Genomic DNA, 24,863 nt, shown 5'->3' with positions numbered 1-24,863 from the left:
GCTGTTGTCAACTAGGACCATGTGGCCAACAGACTTCGGAACTCTTTGGTTTTATCTTTCATCTTTCTCTGCATTTAAAAACAGTTATATGTTTAGGTGTTACGCTTACTCTTAGCACAGCTTTGTAAAATACATACAAATGACGAAAGACAACAAGAAAAATCCCAAAAATGATCATAGTACTTTTATTAGGGTAAGAAGATTTAGGGCTTTTTTCCCCTCATTTTAAACAATTATTTCATATTTATTTTTAAATGTACTAGTTGTAAATGAATATATTCTTGTTGTAGAATATTTTAGGATGATGCAAAAATGTCAGTTGACCTTCCTCCATCCCCCAGTCTCCCAGGTAGTAGGCATCACTCCACACCTTTCTCTATGCATTGACATAGAACAAATATAATTATAGAATAGAAGATTCGTTTCGTTTTCAAAAACATAAATCTTAAACTTATTTGTTTGTATTGTTCTGTGATTTGCTGTTTTTTTTTTTTTTTTCAGTTTAAAAAGTGTTCAGAAAAGGAACTTTCCATATAAGTACACAAACATCGACCTTATTGTTAATACTGGCATGGATTTCCCTAATACGATTGACTGTAGAAAATTTTATGGAACCGTTTCCCTATTGGTGGACATTTAGTTGGTTCCCAAACTTTTACTATTGCCGTTAATACTGTAATGAGCACCTTTCTGCACGCTTCTTCAGGATCAGGAGTCCCTGGGTGGTACAAATGGTTAACGTACTCGGCTGCTAACCAAAAGGTTGAAGGTTCAAGTCTACCTGGAGGCACCTCAGAAGAAAGGCCTGGTGACCTACTGTGGAAGAATCAGCCATTGAAAACCCTGTGGAGCACAGTTCTACTGTAACACAGGTGGGGCCACCAGGAGACAGGGCCTACTCCAGGGCAACTGGTTACTCATGATCACAAATGTATCTGTATGATTTTTCTCTATGTTGTATACTTTGTTGGCGTGGCTGTATTGCTCTTATAACATGAAGGAATTTTTAAAACGACAGGAGTATGGATAAGAGGAACATTAACTTATTTTTCAAACAGGCAAACTGCATTAATAGAAATGTCACACAGAACAATTGAGTCTCCTGGCTCTGCGGCCAGTAACAGGCTATCAGCGGCGATATACCCAGAGCCAGCCAGGCATAATCGATCTTACGGCCTTATTACCACTATTGTCAACCAAAGACAAACGTATACAAAGATCTCCCTGTAAGTTATTATCTTGTCTCTTATCTAGTAGGTTTACTATTTGTTATGGATTGAATCGTGTCCCCCCAAAATATGTGTCGTAAATCCCAACCTCTATGCCTGTAGTTATAATCCCCTTTGGGAATGGATTGTCTTTGTTATGTTAATGAGGCAGAATTAGTGTAGGGTGTACCTTGAGTTAACCTCCTTTGAGAGATAAAAGAGATTAAACAAGCAAGCAAGAGAAGCAGAGACTGGGGAAGAGAGATGCCAAGCCACACGAAGATGGCTGAGGAGCAGAAGCTCAAAATTAACAAGGACCTTCCTCCAGAGCTGACAGAAAGAGACCGCCTTCTCCTAGACCGGGCACCCTGAACTTGGACTTCTAGCCTTCGAAACTGTGAGAAAATAAATTTCTGTTTGTTCAAGCAGCATTAGATAATTAAGACACTATTCCATGAGAAAAGACCCATGAATCAATGAAATGAGTTTGTTATTACAGACAAGAAACGTGAAATATTATTTTCTAGGAACCTCCAATTTTTCTTCCTCTGAGTTGCATAAGGCTATAGACAGGCTCGTGTCATTTATCCCACCAAAGTCCAAACGAAACTGCAGAAATCTCTGTGGAAAGGAGAACCTGTAGCAGGGCCTCTCAAGCTCTCCCGAGGGGGGAAATGCTCTTTCAGTAAGTTCTCACATCAGTAACTCTCAGAGACAGCAAGGCCGAGCTTCACCCTACTAAACAGCAGAATTGAACTTGTTATTTTGTTTAATGCAACCACGTTGTGATCCTCTCCTGAACTGAGTCTGATTTAGAAAGAAAGAGACAAAAAAAAAAAAAAAAAAGCAATTTGGTAACTCTTATTCAAATTGTCATAGTCACTGAGGAAAGAAAAAAAAAGGAATGCATTCTGCTGACCCAATGGTTGCAGGTTGCAGGGTAAAATATCTCAATACGCATATTTAGGAAGAAAAAAATACAAGCACACAGCCTAAAATACAAGCATGTGGGATTTATATAAGGCTACTTGGGGAATTTTGGGGGTCCCTTTGGGTGGAGCAAACAGATAACAAGCTCTGCTGCAAACCAAAAGAAAGTTTGAGGTTCAAGTTCACCCACAGGTACCTCGGAAGAAAAGCCTGACAATCCCCCCAAAATTAGACCCTGAAAACTGTATGGAGACAGTTCTTCTCTGACAAACACAGGGTCATCATGAGTTGGGTCAACTGGTTAAAGAAAATTTTAAGACCAAAAGGGAAAGGTAGACTAAATTTGGAATAGCTGTTATATTTGCTGTCTTTCTTTATGTTAGTTTTCAGGTTACCTGAGAAAAGAATACTTGTGCTGCATTGTTCTGGCAAATTAACCTTAAAATTCTATTTTAACACATGGTCCCTCTACCAGTATTCCACCCTGACGCCACTACTCAAGTCGGTCTGTTCTGAGGTTCTTTCTGCCTTTGAAGTTCTCCCTGCTCCAGCAGCCATTCAGTTGGATCACTCACTAGTCCCCAGGCCTTCTTTTCTGCACCACACATTTCTCATCTGGCCTCTGTGCCTTCTACCACATTTCTTTTATTGAGTCTGTTTCATGTGTTATGAAAAATTAAAGCCAAAGATGATTCCAGATGTACAAACATTTGTTAAGCTATTATCTGAATGCAATGGTCAGATTAGGGCCTAGTCATAGGCTCGTGTCACGCTTGAGGAAGTCCCTTTGCTTAAAGTGTTAGTGTTCTCCTGTAACCAAAGACCGTATGATTAAGAGTTCCTGCTTGGAGCCTTGGAGGCCCAGTAGTTCAGACCTTGGCTGCTAACCAAAAAGTTGGCAGTTCAAATCCACCAGCCTCTCCATGGAAACCCTATGGGACAGTTCTACCCTGTCCTGTAGGATCACTGTGAGTCAGAATCAACTCAAGGGTGACGGGTTTGTTTGTTTGTTTTTTACTTGAGCATGGTCTAATGTTGAATTCCTTCCCAAGCATTTGGCATGTTGCTTGACACTGAGGGATGGCTAGTATGAAACCCATTCTAACCCTCTTTTTACTTTGCTATTTTCTACTACAGAGTCTAGAAAAAGAAAAACTCAACTTCTCCACTCCTCCACACACACACAGACGCAGACGTACGCAATTCCTACTGTATCTAGGGATTGCCATGTGACTTGGTTTTGATCTATGAGATAAAGGGAAGTCTACTGGTCTCCACAATCCTACTCCTGCCTGCCTAGAATGCAGATGTAAAGGCCAGCTATGCAGCAGCTTTCTTGTGACCAAGAAGGAAAGGTCAAGAGAACTTTGGAGATTCAGTATAGTTCTTGTTGAGCTGTGAATCAATACCATCAGCTCCTTATTCGTAGGCTTCTTGTAATATAAGAAAAATGAACTCCTATTTAAGTTGCTTTATGCCAATTTCTATTACCCACAGTCAAATGCAATACCTAGATGGTACAGACTATCAAGCTACAAATACTTTATAGCTTCTTAAGGGAGGTACATATCTTATCAATTAATAAAACATCAAGCAGAATATGAAAAGCACCAAACTGAAGTAAGTAAGGCTCCACAAGGTGGAAGCAAAAAGAGAAATTTTGTGTTATCAATAGGACCTTGGAAACCCTCCCAGAAAGGATGGAGAAGACATTAGAGTCAGGTTCTACATACAAACAGGATTTCTGCAGGGCAATGAGGGCCAGACACCCCATTCAAGGACACAGCATGAACAAAGCAATGGTGACCAGAGACAACATGTTTTGTTCAAGGAACAGTCTAGGTGATTGAGCTGTGTTTAATGACGATGGTGCTGTTGGTCCTGTCTTAAGACATTACAAAATGCCTCCCGCAGCCCTACCTTCTCCTAAACCATTCCCCACTTTCTCTCCCTTTCTATGTTACTTGCAGTCTCTATCACATACTCAGTCACAGGAAACTAGGTACAAGTTATCCATTGTTACCCTGAAAATGAATGATTAAAAAACAAATAAAACTTCATAGTTTTCAACAATTGCTAATATGAAAGCCTGAAGGTCTTTTTTAGAGCAGAGGTTATCAAGCTGGGGCTGAGTTTACCCCCAAGGGACATTTGGCAAAGTTTAGAGAAATTTTTGTCCGTCTCCTGGGAAGAGGCCAGGAATACTGTTCAACATTCTACAATGCACAAGGAACTCCCTCCACACACACACACACACACAGAGACACACACGACCAGACATACACAAGAAAGAATTATCGGGTCCAAAGTGTCATTAGTATTGAGAAACTCTGCTTCTACTTTATTTGATGGTAAGCAGTGGGGCTTGCCTACGTCTGGTTTCATCTTACCAAATGAGTCTATCAGAATGAAGTGAATGTCAACGTCATCCCCCAAAATGGCCAGGAAGTCTCTGTGGGATATGTCATTGTGTTTTCCTATTAGTACTGAATAAAATAATATTGACTAAACCAACATATAATGCCACTTAATGCTTTCAGATTCCCTTGTACATGGAATTCCCTTTAAACAGATTCTTAATAATCAGTATTTGCTGAGTAGATGAATGAACCCTTCACACCAGATTCAAAATCCACTTTTATAGTGAAGTTTATTGGAAGGTTAAGAGTTAGAGCAAGGCTCTAGCTGATGATTTGTTCAGAATTTTAAGCCCTTACGTTCAACAGCAACAATGAACTCTTCAAACAGCTGTAATGGCCACATTGACTGTTTCACTCAAGAGATACACCCTGCCAAGAATAATGGTGTGTCTCAAGAGGAATCTTCTTAGGAAAACTTCTTAAAAAATCATATCAAACTGCAAAGGGATTCCGCCTTTGTTAAGAACAGTGTTTAGATCACAGATGGGATATTGAGAACTGTGCTAAATCACAGATGGTATATTTTTTCCTATATTTCACAAAACAAGCAATTTCTACCACTTTTTTTTTTTTTCTTTTGCATTTTGCTCTTGGAAATCCTGTAGATTGGAGGAAAAAAAGAAAGAAAGAAACTAAAAAGAAACGTGGGAACATTTACTTTTAGTGCTGTTGGTAATCTTACTCTTTAGTGGGTGGATACACCACTGAATGTTCTATGGTGTAATTTACTTTAAGAAAAGACTTAGAGTGTAATTCATTTTAGGTGAGCAATTTGTTTTATGAGCCGTGTATGTTTATTTGGGGTTGTGCTGTTTTTTTATTGAGTGCAATAAAGACACTTCTTATCAATTGATTTGTTGTATCAGCAATGGGCTTCGTTCCAGATTCAAACATGGCAGCTTTTCTGAAGGCATTATCCCGCATATAATTTCACCGCAGATATGAATCTGGGTTCATTAGGGCCCACTTTCACTGCCTGTTATGACCTAATTTCTAGGATTCCTGTTTGATGGTGGCATTATCCTTCCCTGCACACAGTGCATAACATGGTTGTCAAATGGGTTCTCCCTCTTTGATGGCTCATCACATACACTACATCGAATGGTGCCAACTTTTATACAAACTGCTAAAATCAGAAGTTCAAAAGTTCACTGCCAATCCCACATGACATGGAAGCTTCAAAGAACAGAAGTCTAACACTTTTCAATAATTAATCACCATGCAGAGCAGGAACCAGAGATATCAGATAATTATTTTGATGGTGTTAAAATATTATCAGCTCATAGCTCTTAATCCAGATATGGCTTAGTGCACTGCAGTTGAAAGGCATGAAATAGACCACCAGCCTTCTTTCCAGCCTGGGTACGATGAACTCTGTCCTTTAGGGGCCCACTGATGTAGCATGACTTCTGGACCACAGGGTACCTTGCAAGACCTGTTATTAATTCTCTTGTGATGACACATGATCACACTTATGAGCACATTTCCACAGTGAGAAAATTGTGCCCTGAGAACCAAATCTTGCTGGTGCCAATCTCATAAAAGTGCATATCAAAGTGTCCTGGAGAATGTGCGTTTGCACGTCAGTAATTCTGTGTATGAAACAGAACATAAGTAGTATACACCCACAGCGAGTGGAGCCGTGAGATTTAACAGCTGTGCAAACGGGTTTGAGAATGTAAAACCAGGAAGCTATGTCTTTAGAAAAGTTCTTTTTTTTTTTAAATCCTCAGATATCACATCTGGTTGCATCAAGTTGTCATTATGACATAGTATTTAAGATGATTTAATGGGTTATTGCAGAATAAGAATCTTGGAGTTTCTTTACTGTGCATTAACAGAATGTAGCCATTTAAATAATATTCTGACAATGCAGATATAAAACCATTCTGGATGTTGAATGACTTTATTATATACTTTTTTACTGTAGTCAGTATAAATATAGGTATTCAAACATAAACATAATATGTAGAAACACAAGAGTGAGAGCGGGGCTTTGGGATAGAAATTTAAAACAAGAAATGTATACCAAAATTTAGAAAATGTATGAGATGTGTTGACCATGTGTATCAATACGCATTGTCACAACACAAATGTATCACTCATCCACTGTCCCTCATCAGCAATCTCCTGACAGGGTCCCTGCAAGCTAACACGTCCATTCCCAATTTGACAGTGTGGTGTCTTGACCGGGAATGCCTCTCGGCACTGTTTTCTCCTCCCATCTTCACACCCCTCCATCTGCCCCCATGGACACAAACCTTTTACCCTTCCTCTCAAACATATGTACCTTGGATAGAGAACTGAGGTCCTATGTAGTTAGAGTAATTCCAGGCAGCTTAGGTGGAGCTAGGAGTAAGACCTAACATCCTGATGTATTGCTCTATTGCTCTTTCAATCACGTCATCACATCCCTGCTGCCACTTATGGCAGCTGTACCAATGGACAGCATCCATATTCCATGTTTTTCCATCCTGGAGCAATAGACAAAAGTCTTCCGTTTTGCTCTTCTATCCCTACGGTTAATGTGTTTGGCTTTAATATGTCCTAATATGCAAAAACCACGACCCATCTGTCAGTTTGTCATGCTGTGGTGACTTGCATGTTTCTATGATGCTGGAAGCTATGCCATTAGTATTTGAAATACTACCAGGGTCATCCATGGTGGACAGGTTTCAGCAGAGCTTCTAGACTAAGACAGACAAGGAAGAAAGGGCTGGTGATCTACTTCCAAAAATCAGCCAATAAAAACCCTATGAATCACAACAGAATATTGTCCAACAGGACTCAAACAACAGCTGACAACAACATGCTAAGAACTGACTCCCTGCTAATGAGGGAGGCTAAAGAAACAAGCCATAGCGTGAAGAGCAGATTGCAGTGACTATAGGCTTGCTAATCAGGTAGATTCAGGAAACAGGAAGATGTTTCAATTCAGCTGCAAGTAAAGAAGACCCCAAAAATCAATGCCATAAACATAATGGAAGTTTAGTTTGAGGCGAGTACCGAAGTACTACTCCATAAGTCCTCAAGGACGTGAACTGCTCCAGCTCACTGATGCATCAACCTTCCTCATGGCAGATCCACCTTCCAGGATGCAGGAAAAGAGCCAGAGGAAGAAGAGCAGAGGGCTTGTACCACCTGCCTCCTAAGAAGGATTCCAGAAACTGCCATGTAGCTCTGCAGGTGACATCCCACTGGCCAGAACTTACCCTCCATGGCCACAGTCAGCTGCAAAGAATAGATCAAGAAATTTGATTTTTATTCTGAGGCTCCATATGCCCAAAGTTTTACCACTGTGGAAGAAGAGAATTAAACCACAGAACTGCTGTTGAACGGGAAATTTGCATAGACCTATGGACCTTTAATCATTAAGATTCTTTCTTACATACTTTTTCTTTCATCAGTCACACGCTCTAGCACAAAACAATAGCATTTAAATTTTCTCTCTTGGGCCAACCCTGATTAATTGGCCCTGGTTGCTTGAGGAGGAATCTGAAACAGAGTGTGGGCTCAGTGACAAAGAGTGCCACTCTACACTGGTGATGCCCACAGTGGCTACAGGAAGTGAGTTGGCACAAAGATGCCTTCTTTTATGTCCCTGTTTCAACATCCTCATTCCACCTGTCAGTTTGTTGTACTGCGATGGCTTGTGTGATGCTGGAAGCTATGCCACCAGTATTTCAAAAACCAGCAGGGTCACCCATGGCGGACAAGTTTCAAGAAAGCTTTCAAACTAAGGCAGGCTAGGAAGAAAGACCTGATGATCTACTTACAAAAATCGGTCAATGAAAGCCATACGAATTACAACAGAGTATTGTCTAATATAACGCTGGAAGATGAGTCCCATGTGGAAAAGCCCTCAAAATGTACAGTGGTAACAAAAAGGGACTCAAGTACGTGAGCGTTCACGAAGATAGTGCAGGACTGTGCAACACTTCATTCTGTTGTGTGTGGGGTCACCATGAATCTGAGCCAACCTGAAGGCAACTAACAACAACAACACTCTCATTTGGCATTAACTTTTGAATTAAGGTAGCGGGGGCCCAAGTCCAGTGGCATAATAACAACTAATACTTCTAAGGTGCACTATCTGAAACCATATATGTAAACATGTGCTAATTACATTCTAACAGCTCTCTTATGAGACAATCAGATATTTTTATGACCTCTAGTATATAGATTGGGTTTGATTTCTTAGTTAATATACAGATGGAGCCCTTGTGGCACTCTGGTTAAGAGCCATGGGGAACTACACCTGCTAACCAAAAGGTCGGCAGTTCGAATCCACCAGCCACTCTTTGGAAACTCTGTGGGGTAGTTCTACTCTGTCCTATAGGGTCACCATGAGTTGGAGTCAACTCAACAGCAATGCATTTGGTTTGGTTTTTGAACATACAGATGAAGAGGTTAAGGTTTTTTTCAGCTTGAGCAATGCCGGAATATCCTTCCCTTTTGGTTTTCTTACTCCAGGTCTTTGCACATTTCATTATAATACTTCACTTTGTCTTCTCAAGCCTCCCTTTGAAATCTTCTGTTCAGCTCTTTTACTTCATAATTTATTCCATTCACTTTAGCCGCTCTATGTTCAAGAACAAATTTCAGAGTCTCTTCTGACATCCATTTTGGTCTTTTCTTCCTTTCCTGTCTTTTTAATGACTTCTTGCTTTCTTCATGTATGAAGTTCTTGATGTCATTCCATGACCTGTCTAGTCTTTGGTCATTAGTGTTTAATATGTCAAATCTATTCTTCAGATGGTCCCTAAATTCAAGTGGTATATACTCGATGTCATACTTTGGCTGTCATGGACTTATTCTAATTTTTCTCAGCTTCAATTTGAACTTGCATATGAGCAGTCGATGGTCTATTCCATAGTTATCCCCGGCCTTGTTCTGACTGATGGTATTGAGCTTTTCCATTATCTCTTTTCACAGGTAGAATCAATTTGATTCCTGTGTATTCCATCTGGTGAGGTCCACATGTATAGTCTCGTTTATGTTGTTAAAAAAGGTATTTGCAAGGAATAAGCTGTTGGTCTTGCAAAATTCTATCATGAGATCCCTAGTGTCATTTTTATCACCAAGGCCATATCTTCAGTTACCAACCCTTCTCCTTTGTTTCCAACGTTAACGCTCTAATCACCAGTAGTTATCAGTGCTTCTTGATTGCATGTTTGATCAATTTAAGGCTGCAGAAGTTGGTAAAAATCTTCAATTTCTTCATCATTCGAATTCATAGTTGGTGGGGAAATTTGAATAATAGTCATATTAACTGGTCTTCCTTGTAAAGAGGTATAGATATTATCCTATCACTGACAGTGTTGTACTTTGGGAGAGATCTTGAAATGTTCTTCTTGACAATTAATGCAATGTCATTCCTTTTCAATTTGTCATTCCCAGCATAGTAGACCTTATGACTGATTGATTCAAAGTGGCCAATACCAGTCCATTTCAGCACACTAATGCCTAGGATGTCAATGTTTATGCCTTCCATTTCATTTTTGACAATTTCCAATTTTCCTATATTTATACTTCATACATCCTACTTTCCTATTATTAATGGATCCTTGCAGCTGTTTCTTTTTATTTTGAGTCATGCCATATCAGCAAATGAAAGTACTGAAAGCTTGACTCCATCCATGTCATTAAGGTCGACTCTACTTTGAAAAGCAGCTCCTCCCAATGATATTTTGAGTCCCTCCAACATGTGGGGCTCATCTTCCAACACTATATCAGACCATGCTCCACAGCTATTCATAAGGTTTTCACTGGCCGTATCCCACCTAAATTTAGAGGCAATCTCTAGAACAGATTTAGTGCATTGAACAATAATGACCAGAGACCAGACTAGTTGAGGGATGACATCAAGGACATCATAGGTGGAGAAAGCAAAAGGTCATTTAAAAGACAGAAAAGGAAAAAAAGGCCAAAATCAATGTCAGAAAAGACTCTGAAATTTTTTCTTGAACATAGAGCAGCTAAAGCGAATGGAAGAAATGATGAAGTAAAAGACTGGAAGAGGTTTCAAAGGGTGGCTAGAGAAGACAAAGTGACGTATTATAATGAAATGTACAAAGATCTGGAGTTAGAAAGCCAAAAGTGTAGAACACACTTGGAATTTCTAAAGCCACAAGAACTGAAGAAAAAATTCAAGCCATGAGTTGCAATATTGAAAGATGTTATAGACAAAAAAATTGAATTATGCAGGAAACATCAAAAGAAGGTGGAAGGAATATACAGAGTCACTGTACCAAAAAGAATTGGCTGACGTTCAGCCATTTCAGGAGGCAACATATGATCAAGAACCAATGGTATGGAAGGAAGAAGTGCAAGCTGTGCTAAAGACATCGGCAAAAAACAAGGCTCCAGGAATTAGCACAATACCAATTGAAATGTTTCAATATACTGATGCAGAACTGGAAGAGCTCACTTATCTATTTCAAGAAATTTGGAAGACAGATACCTGGAGAATTGACTGGAAAAGATTCATATTTGTGCCCATTCCAAAGAAAGGTGATCCAATGGAATGCAAAAATTATCAAACAATATCATTAATATAACACACAAGTAAAATTATGCTGAGATAATTCAAAAGGGTTGCAGAAGTACATTGACAGGAAACTGCCGGAAATTCAACCCAGATTCAGAAGAGGATGTGGAACAAGGGATATCATTGCTGATGTCATATGGGATCTTGGCTGGGGGTAGAGAATACCAGAAAGTGTTTACCTGCGTTTTATTGACTATGCAAAGACATTCAACTGTGTGGATCATAACATATTATTGGTAACATTTTAAAGAATGGAAATTCTGGAACACTTAATTGTACTCATGAGAGACCTGTACATAGACAAAGAGGCAATCATTCAAACAGAACAAGGGGATACTGCATTTTAAAAAATCATGACAGCTGTGCGTTGGGTTGGTGTCCTTTCACCATACTTATTATTCAACTTGTGCGCTGAGCAAATAATCTGAAAAACTGGACTATATGAACAATAATCAGACATCCGAATTGGAGGAAGACTTATTAACAACCTGTGTTATTCAGATTGCACAACCTTCCTTGCTGAATATGAAGAGGACTTGAAGCACTTACTGATGAAATATGGATTACACCTCAACATAAAGAAAACAAAAATCTTCACAACTGGACCAATAAGCAACATCATGTTAAATAGAGAAAAGAGGAGGCAGGGCCAAGATGGTGGACTAGGTAGACGCTACCTCGGATCCCTCTTGCAACAAAGACTTGGAAAAACAAGTGAATCGGTCATATACATAACAATCTACGAACCCTGAAAACAAACACAGATTTAGAGACGGAGAACGAAAAAATACGGGGAAGCAGCGATTGTTTTCAGAGCCTGGAGCCAGCGTACCAGTCAGGTAACCTTCGGCGCCCGATTTGGGGCAGAGCCCAGGGAAGCAGACAGCACAAACAAGGGGCCCAGCCCTAGCCCCCGAACTCACTCCGGGAGGGGGCCCAGCCGGTTCGTGAGGGCAGCGTGGTGACGCAGCCGGTGGGAGAAGTCCCCGGGAGGCAGTGACTGGTCTTGGAGCGGGGAAAGCAGCGTCCCAGCCGGGACACGCGATCACAGCACAAGCACGGGGAGCTGCTCCACTCACCTGAACTAACCCCGGGAGGGGGCCCAGCCGCTTCATAGAAGCGGCACGGCGACGCGACTGGCCGGACGAGAAGTCCCCAGGAGGCAGCGACTGATTTTGGAGTCGAGAGTGCCACTGTCCCAGTAGGGGAACCTTAACGTTTGGCGTGGGGCTGGCAGCGGAGGATCTGACCGTGACTTCAGCGGGCCAGACTCCCCGGGGGCAATCTCCACACAGCCAGCACACATAGGCGACGCGCCCCACGGGAATCTCAGATATAATAGTCATTCCAAGCAAGACAAGCAACTCTGGCTATATTCTGAGGTGCTACTCTCCTATCTCTCTGATCCCTCCCCCACCCTCCACAGGCGGCTTCATTAACATCCGAATAGCCTGAGCCAGAGGGAGCACTCTGATAGGGATCTGACTGCATTTTTTTTTAGTGGATTTTCTGGAAAAACTAGTTTCCCAGTGATGGCTCGGAGACAGCAGTCCATATCAAACCACGTAAAGAAGCAGACCATGACAGCTTCTCCAACCCACCAAACAAAAGAATCAAAATCTTTCCCGAATGAAGATACAATCCTGGAATTATCAGATACAGAATATAAAAAACTAATTTACAGAATGCTTCAAGACATCACAAACGAAATAAGGCAAACTGCAGAAAAAGCCAAGGAACACACTGATAAAACTGTTGAAGAACTCAAAAAGATTATTCAAGAACATAGTGGAAAAATTAATAAGTTGCAAGAATCCATAGAGAGACAGCATGTAGAAATCCAAAAGATTAACATTAAAAATTACAGAATTAGACAATGCAATAGGAAGTCAGAGGAGCAGACTCGAGCAATTAGAATGCAGACTGGGACATCTGGAGGACCAGGGAATCAACACCAACATAGCTGAAAAAAAATCAGATAAAAGAATTTAAAAAAATGAAGAAACCCTAAGAATCATGTGGGACTCTATCAAGAGGATAACTTGTGGGTGATTGGAGTCCCAGAACAGGGAGGGGGGACAGAAAACACAGAGAAAATAGTTGAAGAACTCCTGACACAAAACTTCCCTGACATCATGAAAGACGAAAGGGTATCTATCCAAGATGCTCATCGAACCCCGTTTAAGATTGATCCAAAAAGAAAAACACCAAGACATATTATCATCAAACTCACCAAAACCAAAGATAAACAGAAAATTTTAAAAGCAGCCAGGGAGAAAAGAAAGGTTTCCTTCAAGGGAGAATCAATAAGAATAAGTTCAGACTACTCAGCAGAAACCATGCAGGCAAGAAGGGAATGGGATGACATATACAGAGCACTGAAGGAGAAAAACTGCCAGCCAAGGATCATATATCCAGCAAAACTCTCTCTGAAATATGAAGGCGAAATTAAGATATTTACAGATAAACACAAGTTTGGAGAATTTGCAAAAACCAAACCAAAGCTACAAGAAATACTAAAGGATATTGTTTGGGCAGAAAACCAATAATATCAGATACCAGCACAACACAAGGTCACAAAACAGAACGTCCTGATATCAACTCAAATAGGGAAATCACAAAAACAAATTAAGATTAATTAAAAAATAAATAAATAAAATAACAATACACATAACAGGGGAATCATGGAAGTCAATAGGTAAAAGATCACAATAATCAAAAAGGGGGACTAAATACAGGAGGCATTGAACTGCCAGATGGAGAGTGATACAAGGCGATATAGAACGATACAAGTTAGGTTTTTACTTAGAAAAATAGGGGTAAATAATAAGATAACCACAAAAAGCTATAACAACTCCATAACTCAAGATAAAAGCCAAGAAAAACATAACGACTCAACTAACATAAAGTCAAACACTATGAAAATGAGGATCTCACAATTTACTAAGAAAAACGTCTCAGCACAAAAAAGTATGTGGAAAAATGAAATGGCCAACAACACACATGAAAAGGCATCAAAATGACAGCACTAAAAACTTATTTATCTATAATTACGCTGAATGTAAATGGACTAAATGCACCAATAAAGAGACAGAGAGTCACAGACTGGATAAAGAAACACGATCCATCTATATGCTGCCTACAAGAGACACACCTTAGACTTAGAGACACAAACAAACTAAAACTCAAAGGCTGGAAAAAAATATATCAAGCAAACAATAAGCAAAAAAGAAGAGGAGTAGCAATACTAATTTCTGACAAAATAGACTTTAGACTTAAATCCACAACAAAGGATAAAGAAGGACACTATATAATGATAAAAGGGACAATTGATCAGGAAGACATAACCATATTAAATATTTATGCACCCTATGACAGGGCTGCAAGATACATAAATCAAATTTTAACAGAATTGAAAAGTGAGATAGACACCTCCACAATTATAGTAGGAGACTTGAACACACAACTTTCGGAGAAGGACAGGACATCCAGTAAGAAGCTCAATAGAGACACGGAAGACCTACTTACAACAATCAACCAACTTGACCTCATTGACTTAATCAGAACTCTCCACCCAACTGCTGCAAAGTATATTTTTTCTAGCGCACATGGAACATTCTCTAGAATAGACCACATATTAGGTCATAAAACAAACTTTTGCAGAGTCCAAAACATCGAAATATTACAAAGCATCTTCTCAGACCACAAGGCAATAAAACTAGAAATCAATAACAGAAAAACTAGGGAAAAGAAATCAAATACTTGGAAAAAAGAGTGGGTTATAGAAGACATCAAGGAGGGAATAAGGAAATTCATAGAATGCAACGAGAATGAAAATACTTCCTATCAAAACCTCTGGGACACAGCAAAAGCAGTGCTCAGAGGCCAATTTATATCGATAAATGCACACATACAAAAAGAAGAAAGAGCCAAAAGCAGAGAACTGTCCCTACCACTTGAACAAATAGAAAGTGAGCAACAAAAGAATCCATCAGGCACCAGAAGAAAACAAATAATAAAAATTAGAGCTGAACTAAATGAATTAAAAAAAAAAAAAAAAAAAAACACTTGAAAGAATTAACAAAGCCAAAAGCTGGTTCTTTGAAAAAATTAACAAAATTGATAAACCATTGGCGAGACTGACTAAAGAAATACAGGAAAGGAAACAAATAACCTGAATAAGAAACGAGAAGGACCACATCACAACAGAACCAAATGAAATTAAAAGAATCATTTCAGATTATTATGAAAAATTGTACTCTAACAAATTTGAAAACCTAGAAGAAATGGATGAATTCCTGGAAAAACACTACCTACCTAAACTAACACATTCAGAAGTAGAACAACTAAATAGACCCATAACAAAAAAAGAGATTGAAACAGTAATCAAAAAACTCCCAACAAAAAAAAGCCCTGGCCTGGATGCCTTCACTGCAGAGTTCTACCAAACTTTCAGAGAAGAGTTAACACCACTACTACTGAAGGTATTTCAAAGCATAGAAAATGACGGAATACTACCCAACTCATTCTATGAAGCCACCATCTCCCTGATACCAAAACCAGGTAAAGACATTACAAAAAAAGAAAATTATAGACCTATATCCCTCATGAACATAGATGCAAAAATCCTCAACAAAATTCTAGCCAATAGAATCCAACAATACATCAAAAAAATAATTCACCATGATCAAGTGGGATTTATACCAGGTATGCAAGGCTGGTTTAATATCAGAAAAACCATTAATGTAATCCATCACATAAATAAAACAAAAGACAAAAACCACATGATCTTATCAATTGATGCAGAAAAGGCATTTGACAAAGTCCAACACCCATTTATGATAAAAACTCCTACCAAAATAGGAATTGAAGGAAAATTCCTCAACATAATAAAGGGCATCTATGCAAAGCCAACAGCTAATATCACTCTAAATGGAGAGAACCTGAAAGCATTTCCCTTGAGAACGGGAACCAGACACGGATACCCTTTATCACCGCTCTTGTTCAACATCGTACTTGAAGTCCTAGCCAGGGCAATTAGGCTAGATAAAGAAATAGAGGGTATCCGGATTGGCAAGGAGGAAGTAAAGTTATCACTATTTGCAGATGACATGATCTTATACACAGAAAACCCTAAGGAATCCTCCAGAAAACTACTGAAACTAATAGAAGAGTTTGGCAGAGCCTCAGGTTATAAAATAAACATACAAAAATCACTTGGATTCCTCTACATCAACAAAAAGAACACCGAAGAGGAAATAACCAAGTCAATACCGTTCACAGTAGCCCCCAAGAAGATAAAATACTTAGGAATAAATCTTACCAAGGATGTAAAAGACCTATACAAAGAAAACTACAAAGCTCTACTATAAGCAATTCAAAAGGACATACTTAAGTGGAAAAACATACCTTGCTCATGGATAGGAAGACTTAACATAGTAAAAATGTCTATTCTACCAAAAGCCATCTATACATATAACGCACTTCCGATCCAAATTCCAATGTCATATTTTAAGGGGATAGAGAAACAAATCACCAATTTCATATGGAAGGGAAAGAAGCCCCGGATAAGCGAAGCATTACTGAAAAAGAAGAAGAAAGTGGGAGGCCTCACTCTACCTGATTTCAGAAGCTATTATACAGCCACAGTAGTCAAAACAGCCTGGTACTGGTACAACAACAGGCACATAGACCAATGGAACAGAATTGAGAACCCAGATATAAACCCATCCACGTATGAGCAGCTGATATTTGACAAAGGACCAGTGTCAGTAAATTGGGGAAAAGATAGTCTTTTTAACAAACGGTGCTGGCATGACTGGATATCCATTTGCAAAAAAATGAAACAGGACCCATACCTCACACCATGCACAAAAACTAACTCCAAGTGGATCAAAGACCTAAACATAAAGACTAAAACGATAAAGATCATGGAAGAAAAAATAGGGACAACGTTAGGAGCCCTAATACAAGGCATAAACAGAATACAAAACTTTACCAAAAATGATGAAGAGAAACCCGATAACTGGGAGCTCCTAAAAATCAAACACCTATGCTCATCTAAAGCTCATCTAAAGACTTCACCAAAAGAGTAAAAAGACCACCTACAGACTGGGAAAGAATTTTGAGCTATGACATCTCAGACCAGTGCCTGATCTCTAAAATCTACATGATTCTGTCAAAACTCAACCACAAAAAGACAAACAACCCAATCAAGAAGTGGGTAAAGGGTATGAACACACATTTCACTAAAGAAGATATTCAGGCAGCCAACAGATACATGAGAAAATGCTCTCGATCATTAGCCATTAGAGAAATGCAAATTAAAACTATGATGAGATTCCATCTCACACCAACTAAACTGGCATTAATCCAAAAAACACAAAATAATAAATGTTGAAGAGGCTGCGGAGAGATTGGAACTCTCATACACTGCTGGTGGGATTGAAAAATGGTACAACCACTTTGGAAATCCATCTGGCGTTATCTTAAACAGTTAGAAATAGAACTACCATACAACCCAGAAATCCCACTCCTCAGAATATACCCTAGAGATACAAGAGCCTTCACACAAACAGATATATGCACACCCATGTTTATTGCAGCTCTGTTTACAATAACAAAAAGCTGGAAGCAACCAAGGTGTCCATCAACGGATGAATGGGTAAATAAATTGTGGTATATTCACACAATGGAATACTACTCATCGATAAAGAACAGTGACGAATCTGTGAAACATTTCATAACATGGAGGAACCTGGAAGGCATTATGCTGAGCGAAATGAGTCAGAGGCAAAAGGACAAATATTGTATAAGACCACTATTATAAGATCTTAAGAAATAGTAAAAACTGAGAAGAACACATACTTTTGTGGTTACGATGGGGGGAGGGAGGGACTGAGGGAGAGGGTTTTTTATTGATTAATCAGTAGATAAGAACTGCTTTAGGTGAAGGGAAAGACAACACTCAATACATGGAAGGTCAGCTCAATTGGACTGGACCAAAGCAAAGAACTTTCCAGGATAAAATGAATGCTTCAAAGGTCAGCGGAGCAAGGGCGGGGGTCTGAGGACCATGGTTTGAGGGGACTTCTAAGTCAATTGGCAAAATAAATTCTATTATGAAAACATTCTGCATCCCACTTTGAAATGTGGCATCTGGGGTCTTAAATGCTAACAAGCAGCCATGTAAGATGCATCAATTGGTCTCAACTCACCTGGAGCAAAGGAAAATGAAGAACACCAAGGTCACACGACAACTAAGAGCCCAAGAGACAGAAAGGGCCACATGAACCAGAGACCTACATCATCCTGAGACCAGAAGAACTAGTTGGTGCCCGGCCACAATCGATGACTGCCCTGACAGGGAGCACAACAGAGAACTCCTGAGGGAACAGGAGATCAGTGGGATGCAGACCCCAAATTCTCATAAAAAGACCATACTTAATGGTCTGACTGAGACTAGAGGAATCCCGGCGGCCATGGTCCCCAGACCTTCTGTTGGCACAGGACAGGAACCATCCCCGAAGACAACTCATCAGACATGAAAGGGACTGGTCAGTGGGTGGGAGAGAGATGCTGATGAAGAGTGAGCTAATTATATCAGGTGGACACTTGAGATTGTGTTGGCAACTCTTGTCTGGAGGGGGGATGGGAGGATAGAGAGAGAGGGAAGCTGGCAAAATTGTCACGAAAGGAGAGACTGAAAGGGCTGACTCAATAGGGGGAGAGCAAGTGGGAGTACGGAGTAAGATGTATGTATACTTATATGTGACAGACTGATTGGATTTGTAAACGTTCACTTGAAGCTTAATAAAAGTTAAAAAAAAATTTTTAAAAATAGAGAAAAGATTGAAATCGTCAAGGATTTCATTTTACTTGGACCCATAATCAAGGCCCATGGAAGCAGCAGTTAAGAAATCAAAAGACTCATTGCATTGGGCAAATCTGCTGCAAATGACCGCTTGCAAGTGTTAAAAGCAAAGATGTCACTTTGAGGACTAAGGTGTGCCTGGCTCAAGCCATGGTGTTTTCAACTGCCTCACATGATGTGAGAGCCAGACAATGAATTAGGAAGACTCAGGAATAATTGACACTTTTGTATTATGGTGTTGACAAAGAGTGTTGACTCTACCATGGACTGCCAGAAAAACAAACAAATTTGTCTTGGAAGAAGTACAGCCAGAATGTTCCTTAGAAGCATTTCATCTCATGTACTTTGGACACATTATCAGAAGGGACCAGTCCCTGGAGAAGGACATCATGCTTGGTAAAGTAGAGGGTCAGAGAAAAAGAGGAAGATCCTCAGTGAGATGGATTGACACAGTGGCTGCAACAATGGGCTCAAGCATAACAACGATTGTGAGGATGGTGCAGGACTGGGAAGTGTTCAGTTCTATTGTACACAGGGTCACTATGAGTCAGAACTGACTTGACAGCACCCAACAGCAACAATATTTACCTTAAGGAGCCCTAGTGGCACAGTGGTTAAGTCTCTGCCCTCCGATGTTAACTGAGAGGTTGGCGGTTTGAATCCACCAGTCCCTTCGCAGAAGAAAGATTTGACGGTCTGCTTCCATAAAGATTACAGCCTCTGAAGCCCTCTGGGACAGTTCTACTCTATCCTGTATGGCAACTTTGAGTCAGAATTGACTGTATGGCAACAGGTTTGGTTTTTTTTTTTTTTATGTTTACATTATCTGGTTTCCATTGATCCCATTCGCTCTGCAATTAACATCACCTTTCCTGCATGCATACAACCTCTGGACACTATGGAATCACAAAAGTCTGAAAGGAAACTGATCCCAAATTGAACTGCCTGCCAAATGGCACGCAAACTCAAAAGTGTATTTATAAACCTAGAATAGAAAACTGTGTGCTATACTAAATCTTCATAAAACCATCTCCCTTTCTTAGTCTTTGTATCTGCTCTTACAACCAGGTATTGGTATCCTGATCTATTATATGGATACATATACCGTATTTTACGCAAATAACACATGCCTTCTACATTTGTTTGCCAACTAGGTCCTCCCCCTGCGAGGTATTTTCATAAGCACTGTTATGTCAATTTTTTTTTTACGTGTTCCTGTAAAAATAAAAGTAACATAGTGCACTTACAAAAGTACCTTACAGGGGGAGGGCACAGGTTGTCAAACAAACCTAGAATGCATGAGTTTTTTGCATTAAAATATGGTATTTATCATTCTTTCCACTACAGAGATCAATCCATTTATTTGGGATTTAAATTAATGGTCTTTCAAAATAAGTCCAATTCCAACAATGGTCTTGCTTTCTCTATGGATTAAAGAAATAATACTTTGAAGGGAAAAAAAATTGCCTCAAATTCTGTATTGCTCCTTCTTTCTGCCACACTGCAGTTACTGCAAACCTTTGATTAGACCTCTAAAAGAGACCACACATTCAATAATTTGAAACAAAAGGTTAATGGTGTTGTTACAACTATTATCCCTTTTAAAATCATTACCCTCATGTTTTTTATGGCTATATTACCTTCACCTTTCCATGAACCCACTCTACCAGCTGTTTTCCTCTGTCATAAAGTGTGCTGAACATCACGATAGGAACAGGATAAATGCCGTGTTTTATCAGTCAAGCCTAAGGGAATTTGAAGCTTCTTATAACCACAACGGTAAAGGGAGTTTATTGCAAGTTTCTGTTTTGATTTGTAAATTGTCCTTAAGTAAAATATACACCTGAAGCCAACAGTGTTACAAGCAAGAGAGTATATCACAAAAATTTGCATCATAAAATTTGATATATTGACAAAGAAGAATACTATAAATTATTGGGAACATATGAGGCCCCCCTTCCTGGATGAACCTACACCAGCGGGCATCTCCCCACCAGCCCATATTCATATTTGCTGACCCTTTACTCCACAAACACACACACACATACACATATATACATGCACAAACACACAAACACATACCCTGCACTCCAAGGAACATAGGAAACACAGTACAGGTGCTTTGATCTAACACAGGCCACAAAGGAAGTCTCCATCTATTTCAAAAATTGATATACTGATAATGCGCGCATTTCATCATAGTAAAATAAAATTTAAAATTTACTATGAAGGACAGTCCCCAAAATTCTCCATACATTGGGAACTAAAAACACACTCATGAATTATAAAATGTTTTGAAATATTTGTAACTAAAAGACAGCAAATTTCAAAGCTTGGGGACTACAGATAAATTGGCACTTTGAGGAAAGCTAATGAGAAAAAAAAGTTTTAATATAAATGAAGAAAATATTCAACCCGTGAAGACAGAAAATAAGCAAGAGAACAAACCCAAAAAAGATAGTGAAAGACAATAAACTTAAGAGCATAAATTAATATACATCTTCAAAATAGAAATGAATAAAACTAAGATAATTCTTTTAAAAATGAATACTATTTATAAATTTCTGGTAAGCCTGATCCAAAAAAAAGAGAAGCCAAAAATTAGCATAATTAGAAATGAAACAAAGCTATATAATTATATTAACACTACAGTTTTGTAGCAATACAATACAAAACTTAGATGAAATGTCATACATCTTTCAAAAAAACTTAACAACCAAGGTGCCTCAAAAACAAATAAAAATTCTGAATAACTCAGCAACCATTACATCATTTCAGTTGGCAGTCAAAAAAACTATCTCTATCCAAACAATTTCACAGGATAATTTTATTAAATGCACAAAGCTCAAAAATCATTTTTTACAAAGTTTTTTTAGAAAAAAAGAGGGAAGGCTTTCAAACTTATTTTATTAAGTTGTTATAACTTGGTGCCAAGACCAAAGGCATGCAAAAAGAAAAATAAAGACTTAATACATTCATACACACAACTGCAAAAATAATAAACTATTAGCAAGTTAAATCCAATAGTGTTTAAAAATAACACACCACGAATGAGTTATATTTATATTAGTAAGGCAAAGATATTTCTCAATTAGAAAATTGCACAATGGTTATATTAATAGGTGCAGAAAAAAATTTCAATATCAGCATTCATTATTATAAAAGTTTTTGGCACTCTAGGATTAAAGAGAAACAAACTTTCTTAACCCAAAGCTAACATCGTTCTTAATATTAAACTTTGTAACTGATACCAATATATTCTGGAAAACGACATTAATTCCAGCCATTGGTATTACACCTTCCTAGAAGTCCTTTTTTTTTTTTTTTAGAAGTCCTAGCCCATGAAAAAAAAAAGCAAGAATCTTAGGCCATGGCTTTAAGAGCAAAAATGTACTATTATATCAACAAAATGATTATCCACATTAGAAGTCTGCAAAATAAGGCCTGGGCGCTAAATCCAGCCAAGGAATCCTGGTGGCATATTTATTAGTTGTGAGCTCGGCTGCTAACCAAAAGATCAGCAGTTGAAATTCACCAGCCACCAGCCACCAGCCACCAGCCACCAGCCACCAGCCACCAGCCACCAGCCACCAGCCACCAGCCACCAGCCACCAGCCACCAGCCACCAGCCACCAGCCACTCCTTGGAAACCCTCTGGGGCAGTTCTGCTCTGTCCTATAGAGTTGTTATGAGTCAGAGTCGACTCGACAGCAACAGGTTTGGTTTTTGGTTTTATTGCAGATCAGATCCAGCAACACCCATTTGTTTATGTATTCTCTACGACTGCTTTTATGCTACAAAGTCACAGTTGAATAGTTTTGACAAAAAGTGTATGACCTTCAAAGTAAAAACTATTTACCATCTACCCTTTTACAGAAAAAGTTTGTGGATCCCTGCCCTTTTACAGAAAAAGTTATACAATAGACTCAACAGAATCCACAAATAAATTTGCAGAATGAATGAGTTTAGCGCAGTGTCTGAGTTCAAGATCAATAGCATACTTACACAACAGCATAATCTATTAGAAAACTGTGATATAAAAAGAGATGTCACTCATAATAACAATAAATAAATAAGCTGACAAACTGTAAGTCATGTATAAAAATATGTGACACCTTTCAAAAGTAAGATAAAATATTTTTGAAGGGCGTAAAATAAAAAAATTAAAAAAAAAAAACAGAATAAATGGAGCATACCATTTACTAGATGTGAAGATACAATACCACATGAGAATAACATCAACAACAGCTGCTGCTCTAACAAATTCCAAAATGTGGAAGCGGTTTTGCGATTGGGTAGTGGTTAGAATCTGAAGGAATTTTGATGTTTTTCAGAGTAACGCCTCCGTTTGCCTTGAAGAGACTGTTGGTAGAATTATGGACATTAAGGGTGATTCTGATGAGGGTTCAGAAATAACTGAGAGCTGTGGGAAAAGCTTCTACTGCCATGAACAAAATGTTTCTAGTAATGTGGGCATTAAATGTGCTTCTGGTGAGGCTTTAAAATGAAATGATGAACAGGTTATTGGACAACGGAGGAAGGGCAATTCTTTTCAAAACGTGGCAAAGAACTTGTCTGAATTATATTTGAATGTTTCGTGGAAGGTAGAACTTGTAAACGATGAATGTGCGTAGTTGGCTGAGGAGGTTTCTAAGTGAAATCTTGAAGGGGCAGCATGGTTTATCCTTGCCACTTATAGTAAAATGTTCCAGAAAAGAGATAGACTTAAAAATGAGTTGTGTAAATTGAAACTAGAACTTAAAGACTTAGAAAATTCTGCCATATAAATTATTTACTGTGTGCCAAGCTTTACTGTAGTCTAAGATCAATAGACAGACAGAAAGATTGATCTAAGACTATCCAAAAGGTTTTCAGGAACAAAATATAGAGATATTATGATGTGTTTTTTTATTTGAATTCCCTAATGGCTAATGATGTTAAACACCTTTTTTAATGTTTATGGTTATCTATATATCCTCTGCTTTAAAGCATCCATTCATAATTTTTGCCTATTTCCTAGTTTGATTGTTTAGTTTTTTTTTTTTTTAACTGTTGAATTTGAGAGTTCTTTGTGTATCTCAGATTTGCTGTTGTTACCGTCGAGTCAATTCCAACTCACAGGGTACTAATTCTTTTTTTCAAATATATGATTTGCAAATATTTTCTCTTGCTTGTCTTTTCATTCTCTTAACATTGTTTCACAGAAAAAAAAATTAATTTCAATAAAGTTCAATTAATCAATTTTTTGTTTTTAGATAGTACTTTTGGTGTTAAGTCTAATAATTGTTTGTCAAGTTCTAAATCTTGGAGATATTCTCCTATTTTTTTTCTAAAAGTTGTATAGTTTTACACTTTGCATTTACATCCATGATTTATCTGAGTTAGTTTTTGAATGAGGTTATTGAATCAAACACTAATCTAGGCAATGCTGTGAAAGAACTTTGCAGATGGAATTAGGGTTACTAATCAGCTGACCTTAAAATGGAAGATTATCCTGGATTATCCAGCTGAACTCTTCTTCCCTTAAACACAGAAGAGGAAGGCAAAAGAGTTCATCAGAGAGATGAGGCAGAAGGGGAGATCAGTAGATACAAAGTGTGAGAAGGACTTGACTAGCTAGTGCTGGATTTGAAGATTGTAGAAAACCAAAACCAGTGCCCTCGAGTCGATTCCGACTCATAACGACCCTATAGGACAGAGTAGAACTGCCCATAGAGTTTCCAAGGAGTGCCTGGCGGATTCGAACTGCCGACCCTTTGGTTAGCAGCCGTAGCACTTAACCACTACACCACAGGGTTTCCAAGATTGTAGAAGGGGGTCACAAACCAAGGAATTACAGTGGCTTCTAGAATCTGAGAACTACCCCCATCCAACAGTCGTCA

Source organism: Loxodonta africana, chromosome 13 (assembly GCF_030014295.1).
Source record: "Loxodonta africana isolate mLoxAfr1 chromosome 13, mLoxAfr1.hap2, whole genome shotgun sequence".
Lineage (NCBI taxonomy): Eukaryota > Metazoa > Chordata > Mammalia > Proboscidea > Elephantidae > Loxodonta > Loxodonta africana.
Note: the sequence above shows the minus strand (reverse complement) of the source record.